We start from the raw sequence: 16,051 nt of genomic DNA on the forward strand, positions 1-16,051 counted from the left end.
TAATGAGAGAGTGTGAAAGCGAAAGTATGAAAAAGATATATTAGGAAAATTCTAACCAAATAATTATCTTATTTTTAAAAATTAATTAATTAATTTGGTTGTGCCGGGTCCTAGTTGCAGCATGCATGTGGGATCTAGTTCCCTGACCAGGGATCGAACCCAGGACACCTGCATTGGGAGCGTGGAATCTTAACCACTGGACCACCAGGGAAGTCCCCAAATAATTTTCTTATAAAGTACACTTTATAACAAAAATTATTATTCGAGATAAAGAGGGTCGGTTCCTAATGATAAAAGGTTTAGTTCAACAGGAAGATACACCAGTGTTAAATATATGTCCACAGAATAACATGGCCACAAAATACATGAAATAAAAAATCTGGAAGTACAAAAAGAATGGACAAATCTATATTCATAGTAGGAGATTGTAATGCACCTCTGTTGGTAATTGATATATCAAGCAGACCGAAAAATCACTAAGTATACAGATGTTTTGAATGCCAGGTTGAAGTATAATGGTCCAATGGACACATTTAGTATAGTGCACTCAACAGCTACAGAATACTCATTCTTTTCAAGTGTACTGGTACATTTCAAAAAATTGAGCAAATACTGGGCCATAAGGCAAGTTTTTTTTTTTAATAAATTTATTTATTTTTATTTTTGGCTGTGTTGGGTCTTCGTTGCTGCACGCGGGCTTTCTCTAGTTGCGGCGAGCAGGGGATACTCTTCATTGCGGCGCGTGCACTTCTCACTGCGGTGGCTTCTCTTGTTGAGAAGCACGGGCTCTAGGCACGCGGGCTTCAGTAGTTGTGGCACACAGGCTCAGTAGCTGTGGCGCACGGGCTTAGTTGCTCCGCGGCAAGTGGGATCTTCCCGGACCAGGGCTCGAACCCGTGTCCCCTGCATTGGCAGGTGGATTCTTAACCACTGTGCCACCAGGGAAGTCCTCCTGTGGATAATATCTTAATGCCCCTAAATGACTCACCGTCTGGAAATCAACTGATTTCCCTAAGGACCTTCCACCAAACACCATACCTTCAGCACATACATTTAGCATAAATTTGCCCATATTCAGATTTTTCAATTATAGTGCTTATGTTGCCATTTTTGTCAGGATAATAATAGCAGGTACCAACAGTTCTGTTTCTGTAATCTAAAACCAACTAAAAAGGAAAGTAGAAACCTAGATGCCAAAATATTTCATACTTAAAGGCAAATGCTTTCAGTTAATTTCCACGCAGCACATAATAACCAGGTCTATGCACTTGCTACTTCTTTTCCAAATCAACAGTTTGGAATAGCATTTGAGGATCCACTCAACCTCCAAGGTGACACATCTTGGAAAATGACACATCTTGGAACAATTCTGGTAAGTATCTTACGGGGTGTGGGGGGGAGAAGAAACATTCTTGCTGACCTAGAGATTAGCCAAGTGAGGCATGTGCTGGAGAAGGGTCTCTTCCATGGTCATCAAGTTCATGTTAGGGCCATATTAGTTAGTCTGTACCAACAGACGTCTGTAGAAAGCCATTCGGATTTGCCATGGCAGGGAGGAGGACCCAGGAGAAGAGGAGGAGGAGACAGTGTCTCTCTCTCTCTCTCTCTTTTTTTTATATGTCTGCTCCCCCATTTCCTACTCAGTGTCTCTTGATGGAGTGTAGAGGCTGCTGGTTGGGAAACACAACTGACACATTTTGATGAATGATGGAAGGGGAAAAAACCCATCCAGGGACAATGGAAGTGGAATTGTCCTCCTAAGGATGCCATACCAAGCCAAAAGCCTCTGAAAAATCCCCCTGTCACTGGAACATTCTTCCTCACAAATGATGCCATCTTCTAGGTTTTGCTTTTGAGGTCAATAGGTATCTGGTTGCTCTTAGGGATCTTCAGCAATTTCTGGGCTTTCTTCATATCCTTCCCTACTCGATGCCAGTAAACTTTTTTTTTTTTGAAAGTACAAATACTTTATTGCTCATCTTTCACACAAAACACACCTCCAGCCATTTTCTTTCACAGCTTGACAATATTCACGTGTACAAAAACCCAGCAAGAAGCGTCATGTAGATTTCAGTAAAGGTGAGTGTCAAACATCAACGCAGCCAGGCTTTTGTTTTCTGCAGCAATAATGAAGGGCCTCCTGCTCTAAGCAAAAATCTGTCCTCTTACTTGGTAGTGCGTTTTTTCCATTACAAAAAAAGTCTCCTGCCCAAAGCAAACTAACTTGTATTTGCTGAGCCAGTGGTATTAACTTGTCCATAAAACAAATTTCAGTTTGCTGTTTCTTCTAGCAGCTTTCAAGTAAAAATAAGGTTGAAGGAGGAACTTGTTTTGAATGGATGCCGGTCAGTTTGAATTGCTATCCTTAGCTAAATGCCTACATGTACTATAGGTTCACAGCTTAGTTTGCTTTTATAATCTTTATGGATTTTGGCCGTGTTCAAGGTTTTCAGAGTTGAGCATATGGTACAGTATTCCATCGAAAGGATAAGGCTACTGAATGTGCTGTCTGCAGAAGGACTCATTTAATAGGAACTGACCTCAAAGTTCTATCATGAAGCAAATGTTGCATAACCTCTCAGAATAAAAAGCCAATCAGGGCAGAACTGTGCTTGGAAAATAGGCATTAGAATACTTTAAGGAAAATACATATAAATGGATTGTTAATATGAGGAAGGTTTCCTAGTTGTAAATCTAAAAAAATGTAGGAGAATCTTCATTTTTCAAAACTGCATATTGAAAACATGAAAACTACTTATTCAAGTAAGCTGCCACTACACTTTGATGCACCCAGTATGGTTTGCAAATTGAAGGAGAAGAGAGAATCTACCTCTCACAGATGTTGCAGCCAACTTTCTAACCTCTTGGAAAATGAACCCCATGTGCCATCCAAGGATGCCTCCCATCAACAGTGGGGTGGTCACACTAGCCTCTTCTGCACGGGGCCCAGACTCCTGCCTGGACATGACTGCTCTTAAGCAAATCGTGCAAGGTCCAGTGGTTCAAAACCTTCCTCAGAGTTTCCTTGCCTGGACACAGCCATGTAGGCAAGCTTGTCTCCTGAGGACACTGCAGGGGCTTCTTGTGGCTCCTTCAAATTATCTTTCCCTTGTCATGTTCACTGCCCTTCTCTGCGAGCTTGAAGCAACTATAATTAAAATTATAATTATAATCCTTTCATACCCTGAATTCCCTTGCTCCTCTTTCCCTCTGTCTTTCTCACCAGGCAAAACTCCAACCCCAGTTAAATTCTTTTCCTCTTGCTCTGGTCCTGCACCCAGGCAGGTGGATGTGGCTGTATGAAGCAGTTCCAATAACAACAAAAACACCAGCACATGATGACCTGTCTGACTTTAAAATTGTGACCAACTTCAAGTGACTCTTCATCACTGCCCAGCATTCCTGCAGGTTCTATTCATTGATCTGCTCTCCATTTCTCCAAGATCGTTGTTTCATAATTTTTCCTCTCTTGATCCTTCCTCACTTTCAGTCAATGACCTTGCTTCTTACTTCACTGAGAAAATGTCTGGTCTGATGAGAAGCCCACGCCACCCCACCGACCCATACTCCGTGGTGGAGACCACCTGGATCGGCACTGATCTCATCTCCTCTCACCAATCGTGGGGGAATTCACACCCCAGCCTCCACTGGAGGTAGGTTGGGTCAATGTGACTGGCTTCTGGCCAGTGCTACTTCTGTAGTGTGTGTCCAGGCCTGGCCATAATGCGTCCTACTTGGTCCTTCTCATTCTGTCTCTTTACTTCTCAGCTGGCCAGATGGAAGGGATCCTAAGGAGGCCCTAACGATGGGAGGGGCCTGGACCCCTAAGCCACCCCACTGAGGAAACCTGTCCTCCTTTGTCCTGTGATGTGAGTGAGAAGCATGCTTATGATGCTAAACCACCAAGATCGGTGTTACAGCAGCTAAGGAGACACTCACTTTCCCACCTCCAGGTACCAACTCCCACGCCTGCATCTCTACCCACACACCTCTCCTTCCCTTTTGTTAGCAGCAGTGGAGCCTCTCTGCTCCTATCAAAGACACACCTCCTCACTGATTCCAGGGCTTCCCTCCCCTCTGCACCCATGAGTTTTCTCTCCCTGCTGAACCATTCCCACAAGTTACAAACAAGCTCTTCCCACTCCCACCTCAGATGCCCACTCTCTGGAACACGGACCACTTCAGCGAATTCCCAGCTTCTTTGCTTCTCTTTAGAGCAAAACTCCTTGAGTTGCTTTTTCATTGTCTTCACTTCCTCACCTCCTAGTCTCTTTTTAATAAAAAAATTAATATTAAGAGATATTTCAAACCTACAAAAAAACAGAAGAAAAATAATCCATATACCCAGCATCTAGCTTTCATAGCTCTTAATATTTGGCCACATGTATTTCTGATATATTTTAAAAGAGATACCTACTCATTTAAAGCCACCAGCATATCTGTTTCCAAGCCCATCCTGTCCCTTTCTCTTCCTAGGTAAACAAACCGCCCTGAAGTTAACGAGTGTGGTTCTTAAGTTTTTGTGTTTTAATTTTTTTACATAGTATGTGCCCATTACCAAAGGCAAGCATTATTTTGTGTGTTTCTAGACTTTACATACATAATATCTTACTTATAAATCATTCTACAAATTGCTTTTATTCATCCAACATTTTGTTTGTGAGATGTATCCATGTCAGTGTATGTAGAAATATTTTTATGTCCATATAAAACCGCAAAAGGGTTCCATTTTTTGACTACTGCAATCTCCCTCTCTCCCATTTTAATTTTCCTTTTGATGCACAGTTGGGTTGTTTTCAAGGCTTTGCTATTACAAAATTTTCAGATTTCTATTTCTTCTTGAGTAACTTTTGGAAAGTTATACTTATTCTAGTAATTTGTCCATTCTATTTTTATTTTCAAATGTCCCAATATTGTTTATAGGATTCTATTTCTTTTTAATCTCTGCTATATCTGGAGTTATATTTCCTTTTGAATTCCATTTTTTTCGTGATTGGTGTTCTCAGTCAATTTCAAAGAAGCAACCTTTTGGCCTTGCTGATAATCTCTGGTGAGTCTCTGTTTCCTATTTAATTAATCTTGGTTCTCAGCTTTCTTGGAGTTATTCTGTTCTTTTCCTAACTTTTATAAATTTATTTATTTTATTTTATTTTTATTTATTTTTGGCTGCATTGGGTCTTGTATTGCTGTGCGCGGGCTTTCTCTAGTTGCGGCAAGCGGGGGCACTTTTCGTTGAGGTGCGCGGGCTTCTCATTGCGGTGGCTTCTCCTGTTGCGGAGCACAGGCTCTAGGCGCACGGGCTCAGTAGTTGTGGCTCACGGGCTCTAGAGCGCAGGCTCAGTAGTTGTGGCGCATGGGCTTAGTTGCTCTGCGGCATGTGGGATCTTCGCGGACCAGGGCTCGAACCCGTGTCCCCTGCATTGGCAGGTGGATTCTTAACCACTGCGCCACCAGGGAAGCCCCCACTCCTAACTTCTAAAGAAGGCTATTTAGTCTATGCTTTTCTTATTTATTTATTTTGGCTGCGCCGGATTTTAGTTGCGGCATGCAAAAATATGGTTCCGGAAAGTGAGAGGACCATTCTGGTGTATCCTCAGGGTAGAGCAAGAAGCAGAAACTGAAGGGAATGAGGCTGGAGCTGTTCCCTGACCAGGGATCGAACCCAGGCCCCCTGCATTGGGAGCGCGGAGTCTTAGCCACTGGACCACCAGGGAAGTCCAGTCTGTGCTTTCTAATAAAAAGACATGAGAATATAAGTTTTCTCCTACGTTCTGCTTTTGCTGCATCCTACAAGTTTTGATGTGTAATATTTGTAATATTGCTCAATTCTAAATATTTAAAATTTGTTGGCTTTTTTTTTATTTATAAGACATTCGAAGTGGGTTTTTAAATTTCCAACTGTACAAGAATGTTTAAATTTCTCTACTTGTTAATGGCTTCTTACTCACTGAGGTTTGGTGAGAGATCTATATGATATTCCTTCCCTGAGACTTGTTGAGACTTGCCTCCATCCTGTTACTCAGCCAATTTAGTATAGATTCCAGGTGTGCTTGAGTAGACTGTAATTTTTAATTCTTTGGAGCAGGGTTTTATATGTGTCATTAAATCAAGTTTTAAAATTGGGTTTTTCAGATCTTCCATATCTTTGCTATTTTGGGAGGGGAGGCATTGATCTATTAGTAATTGCAAGAAGCGTGCTGAAATCTTCCACCATGATGGTGGATTTGTCAGTTTCTCTCTGTAGTTCTATCAAGTTTTCCCTTTATATTTGTTGAGGTTATTTCATTAAGTTCATATAATTCTACAGTTGTTATATCTTTAAAGAATCTTTGAATCTTTTATCATTTTATAGTAAGCCCTCTATCTCTGAAATGCCTTTTCTGTGGGTCCAGGACCACTAGCCAATACATCCCTCTGAGAGCTTGGATGCAGCCTTGGGATCACCAGCCAAGCCTGGAAATGATGTCCAAGGTGGAACGGGAACGCAGGGCAGAGACAACATGGTGAGGAAAAAGGGAACGTGGCATGGAGGATGGACTTGGTATGCCTCTGGATGAGGTAAAAGGATGTAAGGCTTCCAACGGTTGACCATTTCTTGCATCCTGGCATGTGTGATGCTGGTTTATAGTGGTGACCTATTTTATGCTCCTCCTGGGGGACAAGAGTCACCTTGTGTTATGTGTCAGGCTGGGGCAGCGGGACCTGGAGAAACCAAGCAAACAAGGAAAAGATTACCAGGGAGTGTGGCTACATCCTGTATTAGTCAGAACTCCCTTTTTGGAAGTGGCAGAAACCAAAAGAAGAATTTATTGACTCATAAAACCAACCTTGTGAAGGACAGGGGTGGAGCTGATCTTTGAGGCTCCTGGAAGGAACCCAAATGCTGTTAGGATGCTCTGTCTTTTTCTGCATGTTGGCATCTTTCTCCCAGATCTGCTTCTCCATGAGGCCATAACCATTGCTGTTAGCCGTTCTAACATCCTCAAATCTCCAAAAGGGACTTCCAATTCAAACACGTCTGCAGAAAAGTCAACTTTAAATGCTTTGCTTGAAAATCACATAAAAGCAATAAAGAGAATGGAAAATTCCATTTTCAATAAAATGAGAAAATAGACCTATCCACAGACAGCAAAATTCCAGCTGTGAGTAGGCAGAGATTGTGATTAGGAGAAAGGGAAGGTGGGAACACGGCAAGAGGATGGAGGGGCTGCAGCTTTCTGAAAGTCTGAGCAAAAATATGGTTCCGGGAAGGTGAGAGGACCATTCTGGTGTATCCTCGGGGTAGAGCAAGAAGCAAGAACTGGAGGGAGTGAGGTTATTCTGTTCACTGTCTGTTCAGTGAAGCAGAGGAGTTGGGGCTCCACAAAGAATCCCACAGTTGGGCCTTATTTAGAGGAAGCAGCTGAGGAGAGAGCCTTTGGGCTGTGATGCTGGGAAGGACACTGTGCAAATATTGACCGAGGAAAATCCAGCTCATTCAATGACGAGTCCAAGACAGTCACTAACACAGCACTGAGAAGATATACCAAAGAGAAAAAAATGTGGGAGACAGCCATAAAATTCACAAGTAGAGGAAGAGTACCCACCAGAAAAAATTTTGCCAGGGATCAGCTGAAGACACTGAACATTTCCCTAGGGATTAAAAAAAATTAATTAAGCAATCATCCTGATGAAGGAAGATACGAAGGCAGAGGTGCAAGAGCTCAGAAAAGAGATTACGGGACAACAGGGGCAGATGGAATGAGAGCTGGCTGAATTTCAAGAAGCAATGGAAGAAAAACATCACAAACATTAGAGAAATGAAAATGAAATTGGGGGAACACACATTTAAATATATGATTTCAAGACAGTTTTTCTGAGATAAAAGAGACGAATCTATACAGGGAAAGAAAAAGCTCTATGCCAGGGAAAACTGATCAAGTTATTGAATTTTAAAAAATACAGAATTTTTTGAACAGCCAGGGAAAAAGTCAAGTCACTTATAAGGGGATAAAAATCAGGCTAGCCTTGGATGTCTGCAGACCCATATCGAATGCCAGAAGAGATGGCACAAGATAGTCAGGGAAAGAAAACATGGGTTAGGATTTTATAAAAAGGTCACTGACAGTTTTCTCTCCTCCACCCCCAACTCCATTGTCATTAGGGAATTGATCTTTTTAGTGTCAACCATTGATCTTTTTAGTGTCTCAATAGTTTCTCTTTCCCTGGAATTTGACAGAGTTGGAATCATATACTATGTAGCCTTTATAGACTGGCTTCTTTCACCTAGTAATATGCATTTAAATTTCCTGTTTGGTTTGATAGCTCATTTCTTCTTAGCACTGAATAATATTCCATTGCATGGAAGTGCCACAGTTTGCTTATCCATTCACCTATTGAAGGACATTCTGGTTGCTTCCAATTTTTGGCAATTATGAATAAAGCTACCGTGGGCACTCGTGTACAGGTTTTTGTGTGGACATAAGTTTTCTCTTGATTTAGGTAAACACCTAGGTGCGTGATTACTGGATTGTAAGGTAAGCCTATGTTTAGCTTTGTAAGAAACTGCCAAAGTGTCTTCCAAAGTAGCTGTGCTATTTTGCATTCTCGCCAGCAATGAGGAGAGTTCCTGTTGCTCCACATTTTTGCCAGCATTTGTTGCCAGTGTTTTGGATTTTAGCCATCTAATAAGTGTGTAGTGGTACCCACTGTTGTTTCAATGTAAAATTCCCTAATGACAAATAATGTTGAGCATCTTTGCAGATACTTCTTTGCCATCCGTGTGTCTTCTTTGGTGAGGTGGCTGTTCAAATCTTTTCTCCATTTTTCAGTTGGGTTGTTTGTTTTCTAATTGTTGAGGTGTTTTTTTTTTTTGCCACACCGTGTGGCATGTGGAATCTCAGTTCCCCGACCTGCAGTGGAATCACAGAGTCTTAAACACTGGACTGCCAGGGAAGTCCCTTATTGTTGAGTTTTAAGAGTTCTTTGTAAATTTTGGACACAAGTCCTTTATCAGATATATGTTTTGCAAATATTTTTTTCCCAGACTGTGGCTTGTCTTTTTAGTCTCTAAACCAAAAACAGTTTTGAACGTGTATGATCTCAGGAAATATTGTTCTCACGAGCTCTTTTGTGGTTTTTTTTTTTTTTTTTTTTTTGTGGGATTCCAGTTCCCCGACCAGGGATTGAACCCGGGCCCTCAGTAGTGAGAGTGTAGAGTCCTAACCACTGGACCACCAGGGAATTCCCATCATGAGCTCTTCTTAAAGAAATTACTAGAGGATGAACTTGAGTCAACCAAGGGATAACTGAGTAAATTTTAGTGAGAGGAAGGTAGTGAATGTTGAATATATTTAGCGTAGAAATAAGACTAAAACAGAAGTTTGGTGGTAGAGTTGAGGGAAGGAAGGAGGGAAGATGAAAATACACGTTAATTCATTTGTTGTTCATAAAAAACAAATTTGAAAAGCTGCATCATTTTCTAAAAAAATATTATTCATCAAAAATATCCCAGAAGAGAGAAAATATAAACAGACATTTCTAATAAAAGAAGTAGTTTTCAAAGAGCCAATAGCTTCCCCTAAAGGATCAGACTCAGATGGCTTTGCAAAAAATTCTAACAAACCTTTAGAGATTATGTGGATACTGTTCTAGGGCACAGAAAAAGAGGGAAAGAAATCTCCAAATTATTTTAATTAAGGCAATACATCATTAATTCCAAAGCTTAATAAAAATTACACAAAAAATAATTTACCTATTTTAGTTATAAATATTGATACAAAAATACTAAATAATATATTAGCAAATGGAATCCAGCAACACATTAAAAGAATTGGGACCCAATATCTATATACAAAATAGATAAACTACAAGGACCTACTGTATAGCACAGGAAACTATATTCATTATTTTATAGTAACCTATAATGGAAAAGAACCTGAAAAAGAATATATATATAACTGAATCACTTTGCGGTATACCTGAAACTAACACAACATTGTAAATTAGCTATACTTCAATTTAAAAAATTGTTTTAAAAAAAGAATTGGTACCATTATGACAAAATGGACTTTATTTAGGAAATGCAAGGATGGTTCAATATTATCACCCTTCTACCCATGCTTAATTTTCATATAATAATAACAATATCACACTTCTACCCAACATGGGGCAACTGTTATTCATTCCAGTAAAGACGCCCAAAAAAGGGGAGACAGAAAGTCCTATCATTCCCCTTATCCATCTCTGCGTGATGTTAATTTCTCCTCTAGCTCTGTCACAACCACTCCTGGATATTATGTGACCTGAAAAATAAAATTTAAAGTTAACCACCACCACCACTCTTTATATGATATGGGAGGAGAAAGGAAAAGGGGAAAAAGGAAATAACTGGTTAATGGATTCAAATCTGTAACAAGCAAGGAAGAAGAAATACATATCTGCTACAGTCCTTCTTTCTGTTATGGGTACAGAGCTGTAGTTCATCTTTATGATGTCATTCTTCCACTACCCATCCCCTGTTCCCTCTGCCCTCAGCATGCACGAAAGTAGGCAGACAGGGTGCCTTTTCCTGGTGGGAAACACAAACCTTCATTCCTGAAGAGTCGCTGGTTTTTCTGCCTTTATTAGGTTGTTGTAGTCTTCCATTAAGTTTTTTTTTTTAATTTATTTTTTTATCTATTTATTTATTTTTATTTTTGGCTGCTTTGGGTCTTCTTTGCTGAGTGCGGGCTCTCTCTAGTTGCAGTGAGTGGGCGCTACTCTTCGTTGCGGTGCATGGGCTTCTCATTGTGGTGGCTTTTCTTGTTGCGGAGCATGGGCTGTAGGCGCACGAGCTTCAGTAGTTGTGGCACGAGGGCTTCAGTAGTTGTGGCTCGTGGGCTCTAGAACGCAGGCTCAGTAGTTGTGGCACACGGGCTTAGTTGCTCCGCGGCATATGGGATCTTCCCAGACCAGGGCACGAACCCGTGTCCCCTGCATTGGCAGGCAGATTCTTAACTGTTGCACCACCAGGGAAGCCCTTACATTAAGTTTTACTATAAGGCATGGGTGGACCAAGGGCTGCCCGTGAATCCCCCGAATTCTAGATATACTCCTCCCTGTCCCTGTTGTGTAGCAGCAACCCCATTCCATCTTGATAACCATGATCGATCATTCCAGACAGTATAGTAACCTCTCTGGGGTTCAGTGGCAGGAGGGGCCCAAAATGGTCATGGGGACGATACCATTTCCAGTTCAGTTCAGCCAATCATGTTTCCTCATGGAAGCATTTCACCCTTGGGAATTAATGCCTCTAAAGTTGGTAGAACAGAAGTTAAATATGAGTTAGTTATTAAGTGGAATAGGGAGAAGAACCCTTTGATTTCTGGACCTGTGAATCCAGGCTATGGGAGGAACCATTCAAAGTGTATAGAGCATCCTGTAGGACAGCACCCCAGTCTTACAGGGTGTTGTCGCCCAGCTGGCACAGTTATGGAGTGTTGACTAAATCATCCCACCAGAAGTCAGATAAGCTGCTTCTGGGCGACAAGGTACAAGGAAGGACCGGTGAATCCCATGGGCTTGAGCCCAGTGCTGTACTTCCTTCGTTGTAAAATGAGTTGCTGGCTCAGGAGTACGTTGTGTACACCGCAACAGTGAGTAAGGCTTTCTGAAAGTCCAGGCATGAGTGGTGGTGCTGGCAGAAGCACTGCAGGCAGTGAAGGCAAATCTATAGGCTGAATAATGACTAGATATATATGCTGCCACCTCCATGATGTCTAATACCATTAACCAATAAAGTGCTACTAGCTGGGTGACTGGCTGGTCTCCAACCTCCCCTCCCTCGCCCCCATCATGAGGTCCAGCTTTTGTATTCTTTTGTCTGCATGATACCAGGGACATTTTGGTATCATCTCAATCTCTACCAGTACAGAGCAGATTTCAATCGATCAACCAAATTGTTAGAGCTGCTCTCAGCTCCTTTGACTAACTCAGTGAATCCAGAATCTCTCGGAAGTGCATTCCTATTAATAAAATAACTAGGTGTCACACAGACCTGTCTCTTTAATCCTACGGCTCAAAATGGGCAATGGTTAAAGTCTCAAGTGCGTTGCCAAGGTCAGCCTAGCCAGATCATGACCATGGAAGCTCAAGCTTGATCAGACCAGGTCCTGCTTCCTAGTCAGACCTGCACTGGCTGTGGGTCACCCCAGGGTGCCTCAAGATGGTCACAGGCAGACGTCCACAGTGGGAGGAGTAGAGCATGGATACCAAGAGAGACCTGGACGGGTAGGGGAAAGGCAGGCATGCATCTCTCAGGAAGAGATGTGGACTGCAGAGTTCTCCTGTCTCACTTTGGACATTTATGACCAGAGACATTAGGACTGGCCTCCCTGAACCCAAGAGACCAAATGCCAATGTTACAACAATCAGTGAGAGTGCAACTGTTTTTTTTGTGGGGGGAAATTTCTTTGGTGGGGGGTAAAGCCACAGAAAGGACATATATTCAGAGAGGGCAGCCTATACCTGTGTACAAATACAGAAGCAGTCCCCAAATGCAGGCTTTGTCCAAAAAGCATATCTTCAAGTTGGCCATAAGAGCCTAGGTGCATAAACTTTGTATTATACTCTTGTTAAGGGCTGCACTGTGTCCCCCCAATATTCATACGTTGAAGTCCTAACCTCCGGTACCTCACAATGTGACTGTATTGGGAGACAGGGACTTTAAATAGATAATTAAGTTAAAGAGAGGTAATTAGAGTGGGCACTAATCCATATGACTGGGAAGGGGAAATTTGGACACAAACACATATAGTGAAGACACAAGGAGAAGACGGCTGTCTACAAACCAGGGAGAGAGGCCCTGAACAGATCCTTCCCTCACGACCCTCAGAAGGAACCAAACCTGCCCACACCTTGATCTCCGACTTCCAAACTCCAGGACTACAAGAAAATGAATTTCTTTTGTTTAAGCCCTCCAGTCTGCGGTACTTTGTCACAGCAGCCCTAGCAAACGAAGACAGCTCCCTTCCTGCGTGGATGCATGTAAAATTCAGAGCCACCTCTGAAAATCTGTGATGCTACAAAAGAGCCAAATCCACCAATAAAAATCTCTCTCCAGAGCAGTTAGGATTATTAAGAAATTAAACCCTACAAGTGAGGAAGGCATCCAGCAAGATTTGTACTAATGAATTCCTGTTTTGGAATCCCAAAATTCCTCCTTTGCATGATGTCAGTGTGGGCAAAGAAGGCCGGTGTAAAAGGATAGCACTGCTTTGAACAGAGATACCCGCTGGGAGCGTTGACAATGAGGTTGGCCCCCTGTGTCCTTTTAGGGACCCCTCTGGCCACCCCTGCAGTTTCTAGGCCACACAGCAGAGGAAATGCCTTCTTTCCTCCAATCTAAACCCCCATCATCCTAGCGACCTGCATTCCATCATCCAGAAGGCAGAGGAGGGGCTTTGCTATCAAACAAGCCTGCCTTGTAGTTTTAGTAGTTTGTTTTGCTGTGGAGAAATTCCTGGGGTGAAAGGAGCAAAAGTTCAACAGGAAGCTTTTAAATTTGGTTTGGATTTTGTAGTTCTTCTCTCCCAGTTCCTTGTCCCCCCCTGAGGTTGGCGGCTTTATCACCTAGGGAGACCATTCTGCCCTCCCACCAGCTCCCACAGCAGGGCTGTGTTTTCGGCTCTTAGGGAGGAAAAGAGAACAACTCACAAACCTAAAATACAAAATTAGTTCTTTCAAGTTCAATCCAATGTATAATAACATTTTTTGATCTAACAACTACAGTTCAACAACAACAGTCCAACTGTTGTTCTTTGTCTTGGATACTGTTTAGAAACATAATAAAGACATTCCAACCTCCCTTAACAAGAGGACGGTTCTCAAACAATAAGGTTTGTGGTTCAAGGGAGGGGCTCAATCCTTAAACGTGTCATTTAGGTACCCTGACGAATTGTATTTTTATTGCAAACATTTAAGGACCTCCAAAAACAGAGGGTCATGTTCCCACTGGGGAAATAAAAACTTAGGTTTGTTTTAGGAACAAATGAACTCTTTTGTTATCAGCCCTTTCTGGGCTTGGGGATGTGGGGAGCCCGTTTAAAAAGTAAGTTAACCTGTTAGAAACACTTAAAACATGAATTCCACACCGGAGGTACAACCTACACAAACAGACATTAAAAACAAATCTACTGTGGTTTCCAATGCAGAAATTTGTATTTTTTGTTCAGTAATTTAGCTGTGTGTTTAAGAAAAAAAGTCATTTCCTCAAATAAAGCAAGACTTTTGATCTTGCCTTTTTTTTTTTATTAAACCTCTCTCTTTTTTTAAAAAAAAATTATTTATTTTTGGCTGCGTTTGGGTCTTCGTTGCTGCGCGCGGGCTTTCTCTAGTTGCCGCGAGCAAGGGCTACTCTTCGCTGCGGTGCACGGGCTTCTTATTGCAGTGGCTTCTCTTGTTGCGGAGCACGGGCTCTAGGCGCGCGGGCTTTAGTAGTTGTGGCACGTGGGCTCTAGAGCGCAGGCTCGGTAGTTGTGGCGCACGGGCTTAGTTGCTCCCCGGCATGTGGGATCTTCCCAGACCAGGGCTCAACCCGTGTCTCCTGCGTTGTCAGGCGGATTCTTAACCAATGCACCACCAGGGAAGCCCGATCTTGCCATTTTTGACAACGTGGAGGGCATTTTGCTGAGTGAAATAAGACCGAGAAAGACAAATATTGTATGATCTCACTTATATGTGGAATCTTACCAAAAAAAGAAAAAAGAAAAATTCCCCAAACAAAAAACCAAAATCATAAATACAGAGAACAGAATGGTGGTTGCCAGAGGTGGTGTATAAGTAGGGATGAGTGAAATGAGAAGTTCTCTGGCCCCTGTGATAAGTTCCCACCAAGACCTATGGAGAAGAGCAGTCTTGTCCAAGCCAGGGGACAGGACCTGTGTGTCCCGCCCCCCCCCCCCCCCCCCCGCTGTGGGCAGCTGGGCTCCCGACTTAAACAGCTGAGGAGAGGCTGCAGGGCTTCTAGCAGAGCAATCCTCTCTTGCAAGGTCACTTGCAGACAGAGAATTTGTTAGCAGGTTTTACCTGTCAGCTTGGGAAAACAAAACAAGCTTATGTTCCTTTAACCAGGCACAGTGTTTCATCATTAAAAGTTAATTAGAAGAAAAGCTATTGCCTGGATGGGTCACAGGCAGCCAGGTGGCCCTGAGCCGGTCCGGAGGCAGGAGGCTGGGCTGGGGGTGTCAGGAGTTGGAGACCAGAGGTATGTGAGGTGTGAGGGGGTGGGAACAACCTGGGGGATGAATCCAAGACGGAACCAGGAGGTAGAACTCACCTGCCGTCAACTGCAGACCGAACAGTTTAAGACCCAGGGTGCGGATTACCTTTAGAACCGGCCCGGGAGGAAGACTCACTCGGGCCTGACCGGAGGTCCAGGACTGAGCCTGAGTCTGGAGAGGGCGGGGCTTACTCGGGGGTGGGGGTGACAGAGGGTCCCCAGCGGAGGCCGAGGGCAGTGGGGGAGGGAGTGGGCCGCAGGTCCCCCGGCGGCCTGGCAGATGCCGTTCATCACACTTTCCGGGCGGAGCTGGCGAGAAGGGCATCTCCCGCCAAGCACAGACTCTGGGAAAGCGCCGGAGAGCCCGACGTGTGCGGAGGCCGCTGGGTCCCGCTGGCCTCCCAGCTCTGGGGCCTCCCCGGCCTCGGCTCCCCGGCGCTCTGAGGACCATTTGCACACCGCAAAACCAGCTGGAACTTCCGTGTCAGAAACTTGCTAAAGGGGATGCTAAAAGCATGATCGGTGAAGATATGCTTGCACCTAACCTTGAAGGCAAGAGTTTGAGGGTTCGTTGAGGCCGGTTGTCAAGCAGGCGGGCTGCCGAGACATCGGCAGGGTGATGCTGGCAGAGGCGCCTTGGCCGTGGTGGGGGGGGGGTGGTGATCCTGCCTGGCGGGAGGGGCTGTCTTTCTTCCGAGGGAGCCAAGGGGACGCTCTCTCCTTCTTGGGGGAAGAACCAGATAGGGTGAGAATGGCATTGCTCTGTGTAGATCCCCCCACCCCCTCTCCCAAGTTGACTAAGAGAGAGAAGGG

General features: G+C 43.5%; 1 pseudogene; it reads right to left on the reverse strand.

The window, feature by feature from the left end:
* Positions 1-1,381: 1,381 nt before the first annotated feature.
* On the reverse strand, positions 1,382-15,563 carry LOC133080745 (FUN14 domain-containing protein 2-like; annotated as a pseudogene).
* Positions 15,564-16,051: the final 488 nt, after the last annotated feature.

The sequence above is a fragment of the Eubalaena glacialis genome, chromosome 19, assembly GCF_028564815.1.
Source record: "Eubalaena glacialis isolate mEubGla1 chromosome 19, mEubGla1.1.hap2.+ XY, whole genome shotgun sequence".
Taxonomy (NCBI): domain Eukaryota; kingdom Metazoa; phylum Chordata; class Mammalia; order Artiodactyla; family Balaenidae; genus Eubalaena; species Eubalaena glacialis.